The sequence below is a fragment of the Myxocyprinus asiaticus genome, chromosome 25 (genome assembly GCF_019703515.2).
Source record: "Myxocyprinus asiaticus isolate MX2 ecotype Aquarium Trade chromosome 25, UBuf_Myxa_2, whole genome shotgun sequence".
Taxonomy (NCBI): Eukaryota; Metazoa; Chordata; class Actinopteri; order Cypriniformes; family Catostomidae; genus Myxocyprinus; species Myxocyprinus asiaticus.
The window spans coordinates 2,597,501-2,606,520 of record NC_059368.1 but is presented as its reverse complement, the minus strand read 5'-3'; positions in this window follow the sequence as shown (position 1 = coordinate 2,606,520).

Genomic DNA, 9,020 nt, shown 5'->3' with positions numbered 1-9,020 from the left:
TGTAAACAAAGCCTTTAATCTGCTTGAATTGTATCTCTCTTTCTTGCCTTGTTTTCTTTCTTTCTTTCTGTCTGTTACCTTATTTCTTTTTAAATTAGTGTTAAACTTTTGGACAAGGCTTTGTTAAGCCAATCAAAGTTTATCTTGACAAACCTGATGCACTTCATAATATGTAACGTTTAATGTATATTAGAAAATGCAAAGACAACACTGGAACTATAGTTCTCTTCCTGATTGCTAAAATTAGAGTCTGAATATAGTGTATTTTTATAGTCACACACTTGACCCTGTGGGTCGTATTTCACTATTTACATGGTGATTTGGGTCCCAGCCGCCCCACTGCAGTGTATTGGGATTATCCGAGGGCTCCGGTCAAATTCTCTCCATAGGAACAGAACCAAAAATAGTTTTTAGTGTCTAATTAGGAAACATGACTGTCCCGCCTCATTAATTTCATCCAATCATCAGTCTTAGTCTGCCGCACTAGAATAGCTTTGCGTTGCCTCCCTCAAATCTGCGTTATGGACGTATTAGGCAAAGCAAAACTGACAACAGATTCAGACTCTATTTCATGGCTCAGGAGACTTAATGGAGTCCTCAGACATATTCAGATGTTTCTCTTAAATTTATATTTTTGACACGAATGACAAAAAGGCTGTGAAAAAAAGGCAACAAGGCTGTGAGGGAAAGACATAAGGCCCAGGAATACTGTATTTGTGTGCGTTCCTTTTCGGATCGTGCTCGGTCAACTGCGTTACCATTCAATATACTCCTGCGCACTATGACTGCTTTGCGATATTCTTTTACTATAGTCAACGGCAGGCGCATGCGCCGACGATCAGCCTGATCTCACGTAAATATTGGCAAGTGTGTGACGATTTTTTCTTTAGCCGAAATCGGTATACATTGACCGAATTTTAAAACACTGCCCCCAGAGGCTTAAACGGTAGGTGTTTAGAGCATAAAAACAAGTGTGACATACATTTATCTCCAGGAGAGGTCACCAGAAGCCAGTTGTAAAGACAATTGTTTCAGCTGTACAGGGTGTAAAACTGTGAAAATACCCATATCTAACCCTAACCATTAGTAGACACAAAATGCAATGTTATGAATAAAAATGTAACCTCCTTATCCCGCTCGTTTGAAAACTGTAGTCTCCAGTGCAACCGATGCAACGCACTACAAGTTGCGCCATGAGGGAAATTAAATGTTGTGGAGACGTTGCAAATATGTCCGATGGGAGATAGGGCATGTCAGTGAGTTGGCATACTGTTGCCGATCCTAGGGTACCAGAACTTTCGGAAACAGCATGCCAAATTCCCGTGTGATCATGTTGCGATGATGCACACAGACTAGCTGTCTGTGTGTTGATAAAATGTGCCCCGCTCGTGGACAGTCTGTGCAGACTGTGCTGATGACAAAATTTGCATTACGAACACTATGCGTGTAATTAGGTTTACGTTAAAACCTCACCAAGACGGTCATTTTCGTAGAATTTTTACCATTCAGGCCTGTATCCGCATTAGCAACTCTACAAGCGCTCTAAGAGCACACAAAAGCCAGCTGTGTGTTCATATCGAGATCTCTGACGTTTGATTGCAGTCTTTGTTGTCTTGGCAAATCTTGAGACGTTGTTTAGATATTTCTGAAACTCTACAGACACGCAAGATTACTGGGGTCTTTTTCTCAGGAGCAACATCTGCAAAGCTGATTTGCATTTCATCTCATTGCTAGGAGAAGCAATTGTGAAATTAAAGAGATCTCATTTGTGATTTTTCTTTAATAAATTATAAACCTTTAAAGACAGCCCTACCGTGAGCTTCTATGTGGTTAATCGATGATATATGCTTCAGTTTAAACCACCATGTATTTGTTATTACAACTTTTTTTTAGAAATCGCATTTAATGGGGGCCTGGGTAGCTCAGCGAGTATTGACAATGACTGCCAACTCCTGGAGTCGCAAGTTCGAATCCAGGGTGTGCTGAGTGACTCCAGCCAGGTCTCCTAAGCAACCAAATTGGCCCGGTTGCTAGGGAGGGTAGAGTCACATGGGGTAACCTCTTCGTGGTCGCTATAATGTGGTTCTTGCTCTCAGTGGGGCGCGTGGTGAGTTGTGCGTGGATGCCGCGGAGAATAGCGTGAAGCCTCCACACGCGCTATGTCTCCATGATAATGAGCTAAACAAGCAACGTGATAAGATGCGTGGATTGACGGTCTCAGACGCGGAGGCAACTGAGATTCGTCCTCCACCACCCGGATTGAGGCAAGTCACTACGCCACCACGAGGACTTAGAGCGCATTGGGAATTGGGCATTCCAAATTGGGGAGAAAAAAAATAATACAATTTGCATTTAATAGCAGAATTCTTGTTGAAGAACTACACGACCCATAATCCTGAAGAAAATACTTTTTCATGGAAAAAATGGAAGGGATTTTTCAGTTGTTTTTTTTTATTAATTTTTTTATGGTTACTTCTGGAACCAAGACAGCTGAAAAAGTGGGCGGGCACTCTCATTTGCTCTATTACTCCCTTGTGTGTCATTTAGGGTCAGCTGTCGGGGGGTATCCCACCCATGAGATGTTTCTAAAATGTGCCATTATTGAATAACTCTAATAATATATTTTATCCTGACGTTATTCTGAGTTGAACGACTTCTTTCATTTTACTTTTTGTAAACTCACCCACAAAAACGTACAGTGACCATGTTTTGGTCTTTCCAGTCGTGTTTTGGGAGAGGGGAAAGTTGGCAATGATGTATGGCAGTGACATTTGAGACTGTTTTGACGGCAGACAGGATCTGATCTGAGATATGTCCTCTGAAGGGTTTTGTGTACCAGTGAGTTCATCCTTATTTGACTGAACTCTTGAATTCAGGTGTATTTGATTTCCCCTTGGGGATCAATAAACTATTATTGTATCCAGGTGAATCTCACAAAAAAATGTCCTGGTTACATTTCACACCAAAATCTGAGATCTCAATATGAACATTTCTCACCAAACTGTCTCAAGACCAAATGATCTGAGCTATACCATCCACTTAAATTTTATAGCTCTATACTTTTACTGTATGTCAACGATTGACTAATTTGCTTCTATTTTAATTTCCCCAAAGGAATTTTGGCAGAAACATCAAAGACAGAGTTGAGACACAACTGGGACCTCTGAGCAATGACACTGGACTCAAGGTGACATGTTAAGGGTAAAATAAACGTCCATGATTCACTTCAGCTGTACAGCCCTGAATCTCGCCTGAATCTTGAGTGATTATGATGGAGCCCAGAAGGAAGTTTTGTTCTCCTGGTTGTCGTTTGGATGCTGCTGAAGAGCGTGAGACATGCTGTTCTTAAACAATGTGATTCCATTTTTAAACCTTGTGTTTACAGTAAGTCTGTATTGGCTTGTTACTGTTGCTGTGAATCTTTGTGCCCCCAGTTCAGGCCGTCCGGCTGTTTGTCCTGTTTGGAATGAGCTCTGGAGACACATTCACTCAGAAGCATGAAAGTAGACGTCTCTTCAGACAACAGCTGCAGCAGTTAACAAGCAGACTGTGACACACGCCTGTATATCACACGCTAAAAATGCAACATTGATTAAGACACAAAATCCCATTAGGTCAGTTCAAAAATAATCAAGTCATAAGCCAATAATTGCTCTTGAAATATTTGTGTTAGAGGGAATGGGAATCATGTCTTGACCCATGTATTTCCATGTACAGTATGTTCATATATGGTTTTCGCTTAAATAAAAAAGTCACATTTTTGTACATGTATGCAACATAGAGTTGTGCTCAAAAGTTTGCATTCCTTTGGGAATTGGTCATGTATGTACCATTTTTAAAGAAAACATGAGTGAGCAGGCAAAACACATTTATTTTATTTCTTATGGGATTCATATTCAACTGTAGGTTATAACAGAATGGCACAATCATAAAACAAAACATGGCAACAGAAAAAAATGAAATGACCCCTGTTCAAAAGTCTGCATACCCTTAGTTCTTAATACTGTGTATTGCCCCCTTTAGCATCAATGACAGCGTGCAGTCTTTTGTAATAGTTGTCTATGAGGCCCCAAATTCTTGCAGGTGGTATAGCTGCCCATTCGTCTTGGCAAAATGCCTCCAGGTCATGCAAAGTCTTTGCTCGTCTTGCATGAACCGCACGTTTGAGATCTCCCCAGAGTGGCTCGATGATATTAAGGTCAGGAGACTGTGATGGCCACTCCAGAACCTTCACCTTTTTCTGCTGTAACCACTGGAGGGTCAACTTGGCCTTGTGCTTAGGGTCATTGTCGTGCTGGAAAGTCCAAGAGCGTCCCATGTGCAGCTTTCGTGCAGAAGAATGCAAATTGTCTGCCAGTATTTTCTGATAACATGCTGCATTCTTCTTGCCATCAATTTTCACAAGATTCTCCGTGCCTTTAGAGCTCATACACCCCCAAAACATCAGTGAGCCACCACCATGCTTCACAGTGGGGATGGTATTCTTTTCACTATAGGCCTTGTTGACCCCTCTCCAAACATAGCGCTTATGGTTGTGACCATAAAGCTCTATTTTGGTCTCATCACTCCAAGTTACAGTGTGCCAGAAGCTGTGAGGCGTGTCAAGGTGTTGTCGGGCATATTGTAACCGGGCTTTTTTGTGGCATTGGCGCAGTAAAGGCTTCTTTCTGGGAACTGGACCATGCAGCTCATTTTTGTTCAAGTATCATCGTATTGTGCTCCTTGAAACAACCACACCATCTTTTTCCAGAGCAGCCTGTATTTCTCCTGAGGTTACCTGTGGATTTTTCTTTGTATCCCGAACAATTCTTCTGGCAGTTGTGGCTGAAATCTTTCTTGGTCTACCTGACCTTGGCTTGGTATCAAGAGATCCCTGAATTTTCCACTTCTTAATAAGTGATTGAACAGTACTGACTGGCATTTTCAAGGCTTTGGATATCTTTTTATATCCTTTTCCATCTTTATAAAGTTCCATTACCTTGTTACGCAGGTCTTTTGACAGTTCTTTTCTGCTCCCCATGGCTCAGTATCTAGCCTGCTCAGTGCATCCACGTGAGAGCTAACGAACTCATTGACTATTTATACACAGACACTAATTGCAATTTAAAAAGCCACAGGTGTGGGAAATTAATCTTTATTTTCCATTTAAACCTGTGTGTGTCACCTTGAGTGTCTGTAACAAGGCCAAACATTCAAGGATATGTAAACTTTTGATCAGGGCCATTTGGGTGATTTCTGTTATCATTATGATTTAGAAAGGAGCCAAACAACTATGTGATGATAAATGGCTTCATATGATCACTATCCTTAAATAAAAGACAGTTGTTTTGCATGATCAGTCATATTTTTAAAATCAAGTATTTAGTAGGTCCTCATGGTAGCGAGGTTACTCACTTCAGTCCGGGTGGCGGAGGACAAGTCTCTGATGCCTCCACTTCTGAGACCTTCAGTCTGTGCATCTTATCACATGGCTTTTTGTGCATGACGCTGTGGAGACTCACAGCATGTGGACTTACCACACGCCCCATTGAGAGCGAGAACCACTAATTGTGACCACAAGGAGGTTACCCCATGTGACTCTACCCTCCCTAACAACCGGGCCAATTTGGTTGCTTAGGAGACCTGGCTGGAGTCACTCAGCACACCCTGGATTCGAGCTCATGACTCCAGGGGTGGTAGCCAGTGTCAATACTCGCTGAGCTACCCAGGCCCCCCCGTATGCAACATATATTTTAAAAAACCAGATGTTTTCATGTTTGTAAAATATACAGTATATTCCCAAATACTAATGGAATTTAAATGTCTGCATATATGCTTATATATATATGTGTGTGTGTGTGTGTGTGTGTGCCAGTGGCGTAGCAAAATTAGACTCAGTCCCACCCATAATATTACAGATTATTCTTTGACTTCAAATATATAGTTATGAAATAGTTAGAAAATTCATAAATTCTGATTTCTGAAAGTGTAAAAGAACTGTGTGAATGCGCCGCCTTTCTGTTGTTAAGGAAAAAAATTTTAAGAAAAATAAAATAAAATATTGGGGCGAAAATTTGGCCCATCCATTTTTGTTAAGGCCCATCCAAAAGTAATTTCCTGGCTACGATATGTTATGTTACTATATGTTATGTGCATGCATGGCCATAAATCAGATTTCTGTATGGTAACTAATACTACACCATTTGTGCAACAGACATTAATTTGTTGCAGAAAGGTGTTCTATTACTTTTCTAAATGATCAAAACATCCCATTGACTTGCATAATGTGTTTATTGTTTTGATTGTCAGTGTTTAGAAAACGTACTCATGTCAGCTTCCAATGTCAGCCTCATCATTAAAACAAATTCTATATTGGCCGATAACATTGTGGTCAAAAATATAAATCGTGCATCCCTAGTTTTTATCATGTTTTTAGTAAATATGGCTAATTATATGCTGCAAATACTTTCAATACTCACAGAAAAAAATCTTATAGCCTAAATCATGTGTTGGTTGTCATAGCTATAGTTAACAGACCGTAAACAGAAGCAGTCATATTGAGGCTAAATTTGGGAGCGAGGAAGAGGTTAAGTTCTTTTCACACCAGAAGAGATCGTATCGCTTTAGAAGGCATTAATTTAACCACTGGAGTCGTATCGATGACCTATATGCTGACTATTTGTGATTTTAGTAGCTTCAAAAGTCTGATCACCATCCACTTGCATTATAAGGACCTACTGAGCTGAAATATTTTTCTGTTTTTCTTCAAATGTGTTCTGGTGAAGAGAGAAATTCATACACACCTTGGATATCATGAGGGTAATGAGAGCGTAAGAGTAAATGATGAGAGAATTTTCATTTTTGGGTGAACTATCCCTTTAAGTACAGTTTCTTAATATGCTTTATATGAACATAATGACCAGATGTTCTCATGAAAATGTCAAACAATAATATCTGCAAAACCCATTACCCTGACAGCACACATACATCACCCAGACGTCTATGTGATGTGTGTGTTTACATCTGAAAGATGTATTTATTTAGTTGTTTTTCTCATCTGCAATACATCTATAAGATGTTTCCTCTCGGATCTGGGGTACGTGTGCTAGCTGAAGCAATTAACATAAATCCATTTACTTTAACATCTGTTACTTTTCTCATAAGCTGCTTGAACCCTCCTATGGTATTGAAAAATGGCATCTCTGTTTGGTATTCGTGGTCATTTTTGTCCGGAAGGTTCAGATGTGTAACCCTATTTTTTTTTTATGATAATAGCGATAAGAAAAAAAAGTAAGAACAATAAAACGATGCATTTATTTTGGGATTTTATGCTATTTTGATCTCATTTACATGTACATTTCTCAATTTTACCATTAATTTGCATAAACAAATAAGCAAATTTTTGAAAGAATAAAATGTAAAAATTCAGAACCTACACTTCTATAAGTTGAAACATGAAGAAAACATGAGAATGTGATATAAATTGGAGGCAGATTGCTGCTATCTGGTGAACAAAATATAAATAACATGACTTGAAAACCATGTCATGCCAGTAACAGCCAGTAGATAATGTCAAGAAAATAAACATCAAGAAACAGAAATGAACTGCATAATAGTTATTAATAAATTAATTAATAAATAAAACAGAAGAATCAGAGTAAACTATATATGAGTGTGTGTTTAGCATTGTAACTGATTTATTTATTTATTTACTGACAAATGTAAAAAAACAAAGCTCTATGCTATAGTCTCACCAGTTCATTTTTTGTGTGTGTGTAAGTGTGTTTGTGTGTGAGTGAGTGTGTATGTTTTGCACTGAGGATGTTTTAGTGTCTCACCCTGTAATTTCTGTCTGTTTTTTTTTTTCCTGCATTGTTACTGATTTATTGATTGTATTTGACAGATAAAAAAAATTGCTCTGTTTTTTGGTCTTTCCCATTCATTTTCAATGGTCGGTCAATTTTGACCGCAAATACCAAAGGTGTCGATTTTTCTTTATTTCTTTTTTTTTTTTTTTACAACCACTTCGACTTATCAAAACAAGCCCAATTTTTTTATGTTCAGGTGTCAAATGGAGGAACAATCACCAAGTCTTGTACTGCTCAGATAAAGGAAACCATTTTGTTTTCGGTCAAAAATGACCGAATACCACTGGAGGGTTAACTTACTTGAGTCAGTTCCCATAAAGGTATCTTTACCTACTTAAGTATGACGACTGGGTACTTTATACAACACTGGTTAAAATGTTTTAGCCTATTTAAGCTTTTAGTGGTGGAACTACTTTTCTAGGTGGATAAATATTTGGTTATAGGTCATCGCTATAAAAACAGTTTCTTCTGGTATCCTTACGCACATCACGCAAAAAGTACCGGGTTTATCAGCTTCACGTGATCATGACAGAATTAAAATATTAGATATGTAGGAGCCATTCAGGTGCATATTGTATTTTATAACTGGTTGTAACTTCATTGTTGTACACTGGGCGACGTTTGAGTCTTAGCAGGTGGCATTTACAAGAGGAAGTCAGCTGTTGTTGCCGTTGGAAGCGATTAAAAAACAATTGTTGAACGTGGTGCTTTGGCCTACGTTCCCCTTAATTTCTCACCCTGGTCCCCATTCATTTTCTCCATTTAAACATAGTTCTGTTTGTGAGGCCTCTGCATATAATACAGACATAAAGACAACTTTTCTGATAACTGTCGGTGTGTTAAACCTGTTAAAAACCTAATAAATGACATTCCCAAACTAAAATGTTTGCCTTTCCTTAATCCTTTGGACTACAGACATGGCTGTCATCTCTTCTGAAGCTCTTCTGCTCTGTGATTTGCCATCAAAAGCAATGAGAAAGGAAAACTTTTTGCTGGGACGCTGCTGCCACCTTGTGTAATACAAAGAAATGGTCTTTTCCTTCAGTAGTTTATGTGGGAATGTCTATTAGAAGAAGTGACTTTAGCAACCTGAGGAGTATAAGTGAAGACTGGGTTTTATTTTAGAAATATATTTAGTAAATATTAGAACTTTGTCTCATGTCTCTAATGTCT